The sequence below is a fragment of the Chamaea fasciata genome, unplaced genomic scaffold (genome assembly GCF_029207755.1).
Source record: "Chamaea fasciata isolate MVZ Bird 193981 ecotype frontalis unplaced genomic scaffold, bChaFas1.0.hap1 SCAF_15, whole genome shotgun sequence".
Lineage (NCBI taxonomy): Eukaryota > Metazoa > Chordata > Aves > Passeriformes > Sylviidae > Chamaea > Chamaea fasciata.
In genome coordinates, this window is record NW_027094100.1 from 61,565 (window position 1) to 74,895 (window position 13,331).

The following is a 13,331-nucleotide window of genomic DNA, read 5'->3' on the forward strand; positions in this document are numbered from 1 at the left end:
CAACACTCACCTGCAGGAAACGCCCCTGTGCGGGTGGGACCGGCCCTGCCTCTCTGCAGAGCTTTGGCCGTGGAAGAAGGGAAGCCTCAGGACTTGTCCTGCTCCTTTCCGCCCGGAAAGAGACTTTGTGTGAGTACTTTTACGGCAGCTGTTGGGTAAATCCTGGAAAGGACAGGAAATCAGCGTCACTGGAAGAGCTTTGTGCTGTCGTGAGCTGCCAGCCACTTCTGCCCTCGAGCCATTCCAGGGGCTGGTGTGTGAAGCAGCTTTGGCAGAGAAGGCGGCACTGCACTTACCTTAGTGGGGCCAAGCGTTGCCATCCTATGGAGGTCCATCCCCATAATGCAGAGATTGGTTCAGCTGCTTGGAGCAGAGTCCGGGTAATGCCAAGGTGCTGAGTTCGATTCTCAAACGGTCCGTCCGCTTGAGAGTCAGATTTTAGGATCCCTCTCAGCCTCAGTATATCCTGTGACCTGGAAATAAGAGGAAAATTCTCGGCTGAGTTTTAATAAAACAGCTTTTGCCATTGAAGGGTGTGAGCTGCACTCGGCGATTTTCGGCCGCGACGAGCCCCACGAGCCTTCCGCCCTTCCTTGCCGCCATCATGGTTGCGTCTGAGGCCACTTCCGGTTCCGCCGGCATCTTTTTTGCGGCACCTCTAAGGCGCCCGGCAGGTGTTTACACAGACGCCTGACTAAATCCGCGAATCCGAACGCAAGCGCGGCGCGGCTGAGCACACGGCCCGTGTCCCCACACCTGGAGACGCCGCGGAAAATTGCGCCTGGGCGGCGCCGTAGTCGGGGTTTCGTGCAGGCGTCTGGCTAAACGCCTATAGGGTCCTTATTTTTTCCAGCCCTTTTGGCCGCCCTTTTTCGAAGGTCGGGCGCCTCGCGCCTGGGCGCCATTTTGTGAGGGGCGTCGCGTGACTTCCGCTTTTGCTCGCCGCCATCTTGGCTGCGGCTGAGGCCACTTCCGTCCCGGCCGCCATGTTCTTGGCGGCTCGGCATAGGCCCTCGGCAGGTGTTTACACAGACGCCTGAATAAATCCACGAATTTAAAAGCAAGCGCGGCGCGGCTGAGCACACGGCCCGTGTCCCCACACCTGGAGACGCCGCGGAAAATTGCGCCCCGGCGGCGCCGTTGTCGGGGTTTCGTGCAGGCATCTGGCTAAACGCCTATAGGGTCCTTAATTTTTCGCGCCCTTTTGGCCGCCCTTTTTGGAAGGTCGGGCGCCTCGCGCCTGGGCGCCATTTTGTGAGGGGGTCGCGTGACTTCCGCTTTTGCTCGCCGCCATCTTGGCTGCGGCTGAGGCCACTTCCGTCCCGGCCGCCATGTTCTTGGCGGCTCGGCATAGGCCCCCGGCAGGTGTTTACACAGACGCCTGAATAAATCCGCGAATTTAAAAGCGAGCGCGGCGCGGCTGAGCACACGGCCCGTGTCCCCACACCTGGAGACGCCGCGGAAAATTGCGCCCGGGCGGCGCCGTAGTCGGGGTTTCGTGCAGGCGTCTGGCTAAACGCCTATAGGGTCCTTATTTTTTCCCGCCCTTTTGGCCGCCCTTTTTGGAAGGTCGGGCGCCTCGCGCCTGGGCGCCATTTTGTGAGGGGCGTCGCGTGACTTCCGCTTTTGGTCGCCGCCATCTTGGCTGCGGCTGAGGCCACTTCCGTCCCGGCCGCCATGTTCTTGGCGGCTCGGCATAGGCCCTCGGCAGGTGTTTACACAGACGCCTGAATAAATCCACGAATTTGAAAGCAAGCGCGGCGCGGCTGAGCACACGGCCCGTGTCCCCACACCTGGAGACGCCGCGGAAAATTGCGCCCCGGCGGCGCCGTAGTCGGGGTTTCGTGCAGGCATCTGGCTAAACGCCTATAGGGTCCTTATTTTTTCCCGCCTTTTTATGCCGCCTTATTTGGAAGGTCAGGCGCCTCGCGTCTCGCCGCCATCTTGGTAGTGGAACCCACTAAAATGCCCCCTCGGCTGCTCGGACAAGCGCCTGACTGAATGGACTGTCGCCCGCGGCGCCGCTGCGCCCCCATCCCGTGTCCGCACACCCGCAAACGCCGCGGAAAATCGCGCCCGGACGGCTCTGTGGTCCGGGTGGCGCGCGCAGGCAGCCGGCTGCCACGCGCCCGGGCTCCTTGCCTTTTTCCCTCCCTTTCGGCCCCGAGCTGCGGGCGGGCGGCAGCGCCGCCCCCGAGCTCACAATGCGGGGCTGCCACGCGCGTCGGGGACGGGCGGGGGGACAGCTGCACTACCGCTCTTTGCCCACACGGTGGCAGCATTGCCGCACAGATCAGGCGGGACGGGCGGGAGGGACAGCTGCACTACCGCTCTTTGCCCACCGGGTGGCAGCATTGCCGCACAGATCAGGCGGGACGGGCTGGAGGGACAGCTGCAGTACCGCTGTTTGCCCACGCGGTGGCAGCATTGCCGCACAGATCAGACGGGACGGGCGGGACGGGACAGCTGCACTACCGCTCTCTGCCCACAGGGTGGCAGCACTGCCACGCGGCGGCGCGGAGCGGAGCCATAAACGAACGTGCCCAGGAATGCCCTGGCGAACAGCCTCCGGAATAAATGGCCCAAAAGACCCCCGAGCACACCTGCGAGAGCCCTGCCAGCAACCAGACCGAAACAAAACAGCCTTTCGTTCAGGCTCTGTTTCAATATTTTTTATCTTTGTGATTCTGATATTTACATTCATCATTACAATTCATCTTTTATATTATGTACATTATACATCATGTATTATGTTTATTATACTATTACATTTATTATAGATATTTAATATATAAAACTAGATATGAAATAATTTATTATTTATAACGCTGTTATAAATATTACATTTAATTTAAATATCTTGTTTATTATGTACATTATAGATGTTTATATTATGTATATTAAATATATTTATAAAACGTGTAGTATGTAATAATATATTGTGTATTTTTTATTGATATTATTTTTCATATCCTATACTTTTTGTTATTTTTCTTTTTCATTATTTTTTAAATTCGTTTGTTTATATTTTAAACGATATTTTACACTAGATGAATTCATGAACCTAACACATCAGAAACACAATTAATTTGAATTAAATGAGCCTGGTTTTCTAAGGGGTAAAGTTTTAATCTTTATTTAAATAACATGGGCATATTTTCTCTATCTGTATGGGGTTTTTTTGGTGGGTTGCGGGGGAGTTTATTTTGGGGGTTTTCTTTTTTTGTTCGCTTTGTTTTGGATTTCTTTGCTAATAAACAAGCAGGGTCGGAGAGTTCAAAATAAAACGTCTACTTTGTTTTTATTGCTCCCTCTGAAATACGCCTCGACAGCCTGGACAGCAGGCTGCTGCTGGTAACACTGTGCACGGGTAGGAGGAGACCTGGTCGGGGCTGGGAAGGAAAAAACGGCACCACGGTGGTCACAGCTTTCTCCCTTCAGGAGTTTTATGGAGCAGAAAATACAGAGCTTTTGCCAACTGCGCTCTCTATGACATCCCGACGTCCAGCGGGCACCGAGGTCATTTCTCATCTTTCTTGCCAACAGCCAAACCCCCAGGCGCCCGGGGGAAGAAAGAGTATGGGGGAAAAAAAAAAGGAACAAAGAAAACATGAAAAAATAAACCAAAACTATAGAAAATAATAAATAAAATTAAAATACCAAAAGAAAAAAATTTCAAAGTAACAAAAAAGTGGAAAAAAAATTTAAACAAAAAATTAAAATAAAAAACTAAAAGTAGTTTTAACAAGTAAATAAATAGCTAAAGAAAAAAAATAAAAATTAAAAAACGGAAGAAAAAGTCTTTGAAAAACCACAAAACGCAACATGAGAAACCACAACAAAAGAGCACAAAAATACAAAAATAACAAAAAATAAAATACAAAATTAAATAAACGCAGCTCTCACCTCCTGCCACTGCCTAAAAAAGCGCCATGGCTTTCCTCAATTATGCAGCAATAAGGGAAACAAACCCAGTGCCCCCCAGAACAGAAGGTTTTCTAGACAATTCCCACTTCTGCTTGGAAACAAATTCTATTTTAGTGAGAAGCTCATTTTGGACAAACATCCAAATGTGCCAAGGTAGGAAAGAACCAGCCCCTTGTGTCCAAGGAACAGCAGCTAGGCCTGGATTCAGGTTTTAATGGCATTTATGTAATTAAAAATGCAGTAAATTGAACTTTACAAAGAGACGAATCGTGACAAATAAATACTTCAAAGTTTTCTTGGGAAATCACAGAATTTTGTGGAGATGGTGCTGGACAATTGCTGATTTACCAACATTAATTGGGTAAATTTCCTTGGAAATGTGCTCTACAAGGTACAAAAATTCCAATTAGGATGGAAAATTGGAATAAATAAATATTCCCTTACTAAAATCAGAGAGAAAATCAGAGTTATTCCTTCAATTAAAAGGAAGGAATAACATCCAAATCCAAGCCTGCCTGGAAAACAAGCTCAGGAATTTCTAACATTGAAAACTTTTGCAAGAGTCATGAAGTTGGTGAAAGTTCATGGAATGATGGTTTAAAATCTGCTTCCTCTGCTCTGATTTAAAGGGAAGTGGGAATTCAACAGGTCCAGTTACTCCCATCCAACCTTGGACTGGGATAAGGCCTTCCAGTGGCTTCACTTCCTACTGGCTCTCTCCTTTTCGCCAACTACCTGCAAGAGGAAAAGCAACAGGAATAAAGTCTCAAACAGGATGGCCTTGGTCCAGGCAGACTGAGGTGCAGCTCCCAGGGAGGGAGGCCAGGCTGTGCCTCGGGGAGCTCCGGGAATCTGGGATTGCCCGTGGGATTCAAGGGCTGGAAAAGCACACCCACCTGCCAGGTTCAGTGCTGGGACAGAGCAAGGCCGGGGCTCGGGGGCAGCAGTTAGAGCTGGGACTGCAGGAGAACACCCCAAACCCGGGTTAAACATCCGGCACGACACGCAGCACGCTCCGGGAGAAACTCGGGCGGGAGAAGCCCCGGGATGCTCCACGTTCCTTGCCCTTGGCAGCTGTGCCAGGGCCTCCCTCAGAATGCTGACCTCACCGTGCAGCTCCTACAAAACAGGAGAACTTATGGGAATCGCCCAGAATCCCTGGACTTCCAGTTATTAGGAACCACAGCTGCAGCGAAAGGTGCCCAAACTCTACTGCAAACCAGCAGGGCTGAGGAGACGCAGGGATTTATTCCCGAGGGGACACAAGGATCCCTCAGCCAGCCAGGATTTCTCCCAGGCTCTTCCCACTGCTCTCTAAGGACACAAACAGCAGTTTTTCCCTCGAGTTCCCCTTTCCATCAATGCCAAGACTCGTGTTCTCCTCCAACCCCAGGTTCAGGAAGGAAAGTAGGAATATTATCACTGCACAGACTGTCCAGGAGGGTGTGACTGAGGCAGCAGCACCAGCTCCCACTCCACTGCTGCTCTGGGTTCCTGAGCAGCTCCTTTCCATCCTGCCCTTCCCAGCATCATTCCCTGGGTGCCATGTCCACAGACACCTTCTCCATGCCGCTTAAAACCCACAGACACCAACAGAAAGGAGATCAAAAATCAATTCACATGTTGCTAGTCAGAGAGAATGGGAGAGGCCTAAAAATCTGCATTTATTTTAGAACACTAGAGCAATTTCTTCATGACCCTGACTATCAGTGATGGGCAGATAAACACCTTCTTTAACTTACTACCTGCAAAAACATCAAGTTTCAAGTTTAGTAAAGATAAAATTTTGCTGCAAAAATAAAAGAGGTGGGATGTTGGCGTTAGTGCTTTAACCTTCGGACATTAGCGGCTATTTGTAAAACAAATTCATTATTGAAGCAGCTAACTTGAAAATAAGGGGTTTTTACAATAAAGTTAACCAAAAAAGAGTCTCAAAATTAAGATATAGGCTGCACAAATATTTAAGAAAAAAAAAGTTGTCTTTCGTGCGTATAACCTGCCAGCCTCTCATGTTTTCAGTCCTTACCATTTATTTTTACCAAGGTGATGATTAAAACCTTGTCAAAAGCTCAAAAAAAAAAATTCCAGGACAAGGCAGGTGTTTTCCCAAGCACCCTCAGTGTGGAGCTGTGTCAGCCACAAGTGTTTGCTCCCTCAGCCCAGCCCGGAGCAGGCTCCAGCTGCTGCCCAGGGGGGTTACCAAGGGACTCACCTGTTTGAAGCTGTAAACGCAGGTGGCCTGCACTGGAGTGCCAATAAATGTGAAATGTGTGACTCTCACCTTGAATAGCGATCGATCTTCTCAGGGGAGCCCCTCACCCAGGATGGGGGGCTCTGCCACAGATTTCATCTCTCCGCATCTGAAACAAAGTCAGGACAACAGTCAGAGTGCTGCAGGATACCTTGACAGCTCCAGACATCTTGTGGCAATCTAGGAATACCCTCTACAGTCTAACCACACCCCACATCACAAATTTCAAGCCCCCAGGACTATTACCCTCGTACCCCTACACCCAGACTGAGCAGCAAGGCAGAGCAGCTCCGGGCCAAACACACACCAACACCCGTGACACAGCACAGGACAAACGAGGGGACGCAACAGGGACAGAAAACTCTGGCAAGAAGAACGACCCTGAGGGTCCAGAGAACTCGGAATGAGATGACCGAGGTAAGATGGAAGGTGAGCTGGCCAGGCTCAGAGAACCCTGCAGGAACAAGATGCCATCGGGATGACTTTTCCCAAGAGACGCAGAGACGGATGCCCGAGAATCCTACGGTCAGAATCCTCCACCTGTCTTTGCATTCTCACAAGACCTAACCCGCCGGAATGGATCAGGGCGGTGCACGGCTGTCAGTACAGCTCAGAACAAGACCTGAAAAGGCATCGGACCGGATGCTTGTGAAGAGAGATGGATTCTGATGAGTGTCCGAGCAGCTGAGACAAAGGCACCTGGCTGAGGAGCACAGAGATCAGAAATGCTAAGACTGATGCCAGGGGTTTTGATAGGCCCCTGAAAGGACTAAAGGAAAAGACAAGACACCAAACAGACAGAGTGCACAACAGACAAGTGACACAACACACACCAGGACTGCTCTGCCCTGCAGACCTCAGCACTGACATGAAAAATGAGACTTTCCCTTCATGTAGCCTAAGGGGTCACATCTTGGTGCCCCCAACTCCAAATCTGACTTAAAAAACCCCTCCCGGTGATCCCTGCCCTGGCATCCTGCTTTCATCCCCTCTGTGAGCCATAGCCCTCCACTTATCTCTCAGGCAACCAGGGAGGCAAATCCCTGCCAGGTCCAAAGAAGGCCGCCTCTCCCTCAGGGAAACTCCTGCTGTCGCCGGGCTGCTGTCTCTTAGTCAGCTACAACAAAGAAAACCAAACATGAATGCGTGATCTTAGCAGCCCATCACCCAAACCCCGACAATTCTGCTACTCACTGTCTCCTAAGCTTGCCTGTGTCCTCGGCCCCGCGCTTCAGCTGCGCTCAGAGGCCAACGCCGGCGTCGCAGGGTCTGCCTGGGTAAAGAGCAGACAAGGTGACGTGGCAGCGCTGGAACTTGAGGGGACCCTCCCTCCTTCTCCTCCCTGACTCACCTCAACTCCTCGGCCGTTATCCAAGCCTACCTGGATGGGGCCTTCACAAGGAGAAGATCAAGGCTCCATCACAGACTCCTGGAATGCTCCCGGAGGGCTCACGGGTGAGGTGACGCGGGTCTGTCGTCCCGTTGGTGAGAGGGGAGCTCGGCCTCCTGCGAGTGGACTCCCTAAAACGCACAATAACGGAGGCTTAGAGTTGCACCAGCGAGTGAGGCTTGAACAATAGCAACGGCTTCTGTCCACCCGTCACTGCTCACCTCGCCCACGTCAGCTTGACTGCTGAGATCCGGCTTCACCACCTAAAAATAAAGACAAAGAACAGAGCTGTAACACAGCCATCATTTACACCTCCCCTGCAAACAGAAACAGGGACTGACCTTCTCAGGGGAGCCCCCTCACCCAGGATGGGGGGCTCTGCCACAGATTTCATCTCTCTGCATCTGAAACAGAGTCAGGACAAAAGTCAGAGTGCTGCAGGATACCTTGACAGCTCCAGACATCTTGTGGCAATCTAGGAATACCCTCTACAGTCTAACCACACCCCACATCACAAATTTCAAGCCCCCGGCACTATTACCCTCGTACCCCTACACCCAGACTGAGCAGCAAGGCAGAGCAGCTCCGGGCCAAACACACACCAACACCCGTGACACAGCACAGGACAAACGAGGGGACGCAACAGGGACAGAAAACTCTGGCAAGAAGAACGACCCTGAGGGTCCAGAGAACTCGGAATGAGATGACCGAGGTAAGATGGAAGGTGAGCTGGCCAGGCTCAGAGAACCCTGCAGGAACAAGATGCCATCGGGATGACTTATCCCAAGAGACGCAGAGATGGATGCCCGAGAATCCTACGGTCAGAATCCTCCACCTGTCTTTGCATTCTCACAAGACCTAACCCGCCGGAATGGATCAGGGCGGTGCACGGCTGTCAATACAGCTCAGAACAAGACCTGAAAAGGCATCGGACCGGATGCTTGTGAAGAGAGATGGATTCTGATGAGTGTCCGAGCAGCTGAGACAAAGGCACCTGGCTGAGGAGCACAGAGATCAGAAATGCTAAGACTGATGCCAGGGGTTTGGACAGGCCCCTGAAAGGACTAAAGGAAAAGACAAGACACCAAACAGACAGAGTGCACAACAGACAAGTGACACAACACACACCAGGACTGCTCTGCCCTGCACACCTCAGCACTGACATGAAAAATGAGACTTTCCCCTTCATGTAGCCTAAGGGGTCACATCTGGGACATCCCCAGCTCCAAACCCGACTCGAAAAATCCCTCCCGCTGACCCCTGCCCTGGTACCCCGCTTTCATCCCCTCTGTGGCTCCAAGCCCTCCACTTATCTCTCAAATGTCTGGGGAGGTGAATCCACGCCGGGTGCCAAAGAAGGCTGCCTCTCCCTCAGAGAAATTCCTCCCGTCACTGGGCTGCTGTCTCCTAGTCAGCTACGATAAAGAAAACCAAATACCAAAGCATAATCTTAGCTGCACATCAGCCAAAACCCAGCAGCTCTGCTACTCACCGTCTCTTAAGCAGGACCGGGTCCTCGGGCCCCGTGCGTGCTTCAGCTGAGCTCGGAGGCCGACGCTCGCAGCGCCAAAGCCTTAGAGGCGTTACTGGCACCGAGCTCACCCACCGTGGCCTCCATTAGGGCTGTGAGCATCCCCGGTCAGAGCAGGACAGGAACGCAGGGTGGACATCCCCGGTGAACCTCAACCCTGTGGACTCTGCCCCACCACTGTCACTTCCTGCCTGGCCCTAGCTTAGGGCTACTGCCTGCACCTCTCAGGACTTCTGGCCTTGTCTTGCGTTAGGATTGCTGCCGGCACCTGCTCTCAGGGAAACGGTGTTGGCAGCAGCGCTGTGAGGGCCGGGATGCCTGTACTCTGACTTGTATCCTAGGCTGTACCCCTGATTTTCACTGTGTGTTCTCTAGTCCTTGAGTCCTTTACCTCAGCCTCTGTGTGTATCACTGTAACCTCCCCCCTTCTGAACCCTGCTTCTTCAGAGCCCTAGACCTTGCAGCCGGGGACGCTCTGCACCGTTAGGGTCCCAAGAGCTGTCCCGCACGCAGGACAGGTACATCCACAGTTGTTCCCTGCCTACCCTAAGAAACGTGGCCCTGAGACAGGGCAGAGGCTGACAGAGCCGAACTCTTTGCGGTGGCAAAAGGCACGAAGCCTTACCAACCGCCGCCTCGAGAGGGAATCAGGAGCACTTCCACCGGCTGCGGAGAGACAGGGAATCCCAGGGTGGGTGGGGCGGGAAACCCCCGTTATCCCCAGCCCTGTTGGATCCTGCTCCCCACTATCGCTTCCTGCCTGGCCCTAGCCTGACTGTGTCTGCACAGGTCAGAGCTTCTGGTGTGTTCCTGCACTAGGGCTGCTGCCTGCACCTGCTCTCAGGGGAAGTGTGCTGGTAGCAGTGCTGTGAGGGCCGCTACACCTGTACTCTGACTTGTATCCTAGCCTGCTCCCCTGAGTTTCACCGTGTGTCCTCTAGTCCTTGAGTCCTTTACCTCAGCCTCTGTGTGTGTGGCTACACCTCCCCCCTTCTAAACCCAACTTCTTTAGAGCCCTGCACCTCGCAGCCAGGCCTTCTGGCATTGTCCTGCATAAGGGCTCCTGCCTGTACCTGCACTCAGGGAAACGGGCATGTCTTTAGGGCTACTCCTTCGGGTCTGGGGTAGGGGTGGGGTCGGGCTGGTACACCTGTACTCTCAATTGGCACATCTTGGACATCCCTATCTCCACACCTGACTCAAAAACCCCTCCTGACAAGTCCTGACCCAGCACTCCACTTTCATCCCCTCTGTGGCTCTGAACCCTCCACTTATCTCTTGGACGTCTGGGGATGAGAATCCACGCCGGGTGCCAAAGAAGGCCGCCTCTCCCTCAGGGAAACTCCTGCTGTCGCCGGGCTGTTGTCTCTTAGTCAGCTACAACAAAGAAAACCAAACATGAATGCGTGATCTTAGCAGCCCATCACCCAAAACCCGACAATTCTGCTACTCACTGTCTCCTAAGCTTGCCTGTGTCCTCGGCCCCGCGCTTCAGCTGCGCTCAGAGGCCAACGCCGGCGTCGCAGGGTCTGCCTGGGTAAAGAGCAGACAAGGTGACGTGGCAGCGCTGGAACTTGAGGGGACCCTCCCTCCTCCTCCTCCCTGACTCACCTCAACTCCTCGGCCGTTATCCAAGCCTACCTGGATGGGGCCTTCACAAGGAGAAGATCAAGGCTCCATCACAGACTCCTGGAATGCTCCCGGAGGGCTCACGGGTGAGGTGACGCGGGTCTGTCGTCCCGTTGGTGAGAGGGGAGCTCGGCCTCCTGCGAGTGGACTCCCTAAAACGCACAATAACGGAGGCTTAGAGTTGCACCAGCGAGTGAGGCTTGAACAATAGCAACGGCTTCTGTCCACCCGTCACTGCTCACCTCGCCCACGTCAGCTTGACTGCTGAGATCCGGCTTCACCACCTAAAAATAAAGACAAAGAACAGAGCTGTAACACAGCCATCATTTACACCTCCCCTGCAAACAGAAACAGGGACTGACCTTCTCAGGGGAGCCCCCTCACCCAGGATGGGGGGCTCTGCCACAGATTTCATCTCTCTGCATCTGAAACAGAGTCAGGACAAAAGTCAGAGTGCTGCAGGATACCTTGACAGCTCCAGACATCTTGTGGCAATCTAGGAATACCCTCTACAGTCTAACCACACCCCACATCACAAATTTCAAGCCCCCGGGACTATTACCCTCGTACCCCTACACCCAGACTGAGCAGCAAGGCAGAGCAGCTCCGGGCCAAACACACACCAACACCCGTGACACAGCACAGGACAAACGAGGGGACGCAACAGGGACAGAAAACTCTGGCAAGAAGAACGACCCTGAGGGTCCAGAGAACTCGGAATGAGATGACCGAGGTAAGATGGAAGGTGAGCTGGCCAGGCTCAGAGAACCCTGCAGGAACAAGATGCCATCGGGATGACTTATCCCAAGAGACGCAGAGACGGATGCCCGAGAATCCTACGGTCAGAATCCTCCACCTGTCTTTGCATTCTCACAAGACCTAACCCGCCGGAATGGATCAGGGCGGTGCACGGCTGTCAATACAGCTCAGAACAAGACCTGAAAAGGCATCGGACCGGATGCTTGTGAAGAGAGATGGATTCTGATGAGTGTCCGAGCAGCTGAGACAAAGGCACCTGGCTGAGGAGCACAGAGATCAGAAATGCTAAGACTGATGCCAGGGGTTTGGACAGGCCCCTGAAAGGACTAAAGGAAAAGACAAGACACCAAACAGACAGAGTGCACAACAGACAAGTGACACAACACACACCAGGACTGCTCTGCCCTGCACACCTCAGCACTGACATGAAAAATGAGACTTTCCCTTCATGTAGCCTAAGGGGTCACATCTGGGACATCCCCAGCTCCAAACCCGACTCGAAAAATCCCTCCCGCTGACCCCTGCCCTGGTACCCCGCTTTCATCCCCTCTGTGGCTCCAAGCCCTCCACTTATCTCTCAAATGTCTGGGGAGGTGAATCCACGCCGGGTGCCAAAGAAGGCTGCCTCTCCCTCAGAGAAATTCCTCCCGTCACTGGGCTGCTGTCTCCTAGTCAGCTACGATAAAGAAAACCAAATATCAAAGCATAATCTTAGCTGCACATCAGCCAAAACCCAGCAGCTCTGCTACTCACCGTCTCTTAAGCAGGACCGGGCCCTCGGGCCCCGTGCGTGCTTCAGCTGAGCTCGGAGGCCGACGCTCGCAGCGCCAAAGCCTTAGAGGCGTTACTGGCACCGAGCTCACCCACCGTGGCCTCCATTAGGGCTGTGAGCATCCCCGGTTAGAGCAGGACAGGAACGCAGGGTGGACATCCCCGGTGAACCTCAACCCTGTGGACTCTGCCCCACCACTGTCACTTCCTGCCTGGCCCTAGCTTAGGGCTACTGCCTGCACCTCTCAGGACTTCTGGCCTTGTCTTGCGTTAGGATTGCTGCCGGCACCTGCTCTCAGGGAAACGGTGTTGGCAGCAGCGCTGTGAGGGCCGGGATGCCTGTACTCTGACTTGTATCCTAGGCTGTACCCCTGATTTTCACTGTGTGTTCTCTAGTCCTTGAGTCCTTTACCTCAGCCTCTGTGTGTATCACTGTAACCTCCCCCCTTCTGAACCCTGCTTCTTCAGAGCCCTAGACCTTGCAGCCGGGGACGCTCTGCACCGTTAGGGTCCCAAGAGCTGTCCCGCACGCAGGACAGGTACATCCACAGTTGTTCCCTGCCTACCCTAAGAAACGTGGCCCTGAGACAGGGCAGAGGCTGACAGAGCCGAACTCTTTGCGGTGGCAAAAGGCACGAAGCCTTACCAACCGCCGCCTCGAGAGGGAATCAGGAGCACTTCCACCGGCTGCGGAGAGACAGGGAATCCCAGGGTGGGTGGGGCGGGAAACCCCCGTTATCCCCAGCCCTGTTGGATCCTGCTCCCCACTATCGCTTCCTGCCTGGCCCTAGCCTGACTGTGTCTGCACAGGTCAGAGCTTCTGGTGTGTTCCTGCACTAGGGCTGCTGCCTGCACCTGCTCTCAGGGGAAGTGTGCTGGTAGCAGTGCTGTGAGGGCCGCTACACCTGTACTCTGACTTGTATCCTAGCCTGCTCCCCTGAGTTTCACCGTGTGTCCTCTAGTCCTTGAGTCCTTTACCTCAGCCTCTGTGTGTGTGGCTACACCTCCCCCCTTCTAAACCCAACTTCTTTAGAGCCCTGCACCTCGCAGCCAGGCCTTCTGGCATTGTCCTG

At 53.4% G+C, this 13,331-nt stretch overlaps 3 long non-coding RNA genes across 3 annotated transcripts; all 3 read right to left on the reverse strand.

The window, feature by feature from the left end:
• Nucleotides 1-3,125: 3,125 nt before the first annotated feature.
• LOC136297365 (uncharacterized) lies at nt 3,126-6,298 on the reverse strand. Its single transcript, XR_010723142.1, has 4 exons — nt 6,209-6,298; nt 4,824-5,046; nt 4,597-4,662; nt 3,126-3,531 (listed from the first exon to the last, which is right to left on the reverse strand). It is a non-coding gene; the product is annotated as an uncharacterized lncRNA (long non-coding RNA).
• A 1,237-nt stretch (nt 6,299-7,535) lies between these two features.
• Nucleotides 7,536-8,166, reverse strand: LOC136297442 (uncharacterized). The gene is made up of 3 exons (XR_010723166.1): nt 7,910-8,166; nt 7,790-7,831; nt 7,536-7,699 (listed from the first exon to the last, which is right to left on the reverse strand). It is a non-coding gene; the product is annotated as an uncharacterized lncRNA (long non-coding RNA).
• Nucleotides 8,167-10,716: 2,550 nt separating this feature from the next.
• Nucleotides 10,717-11,384, reverse strand: LOC136297548 (uncharacterized). The gene is made up of 3 exons (XR_010723189.1): nt 11,091-11,384; nt 10,971-11,012; nt 10,717-10,880 (listed from the first exon to the last, which is right to left on the reverse strand). It is a non-coding gene; the product is annotated as an uncharacterized lncRNA (long non-coding RNA).
• Between the last annotated feature and the right edge of the window lie 1,947 nt (nt 11,385-13,331).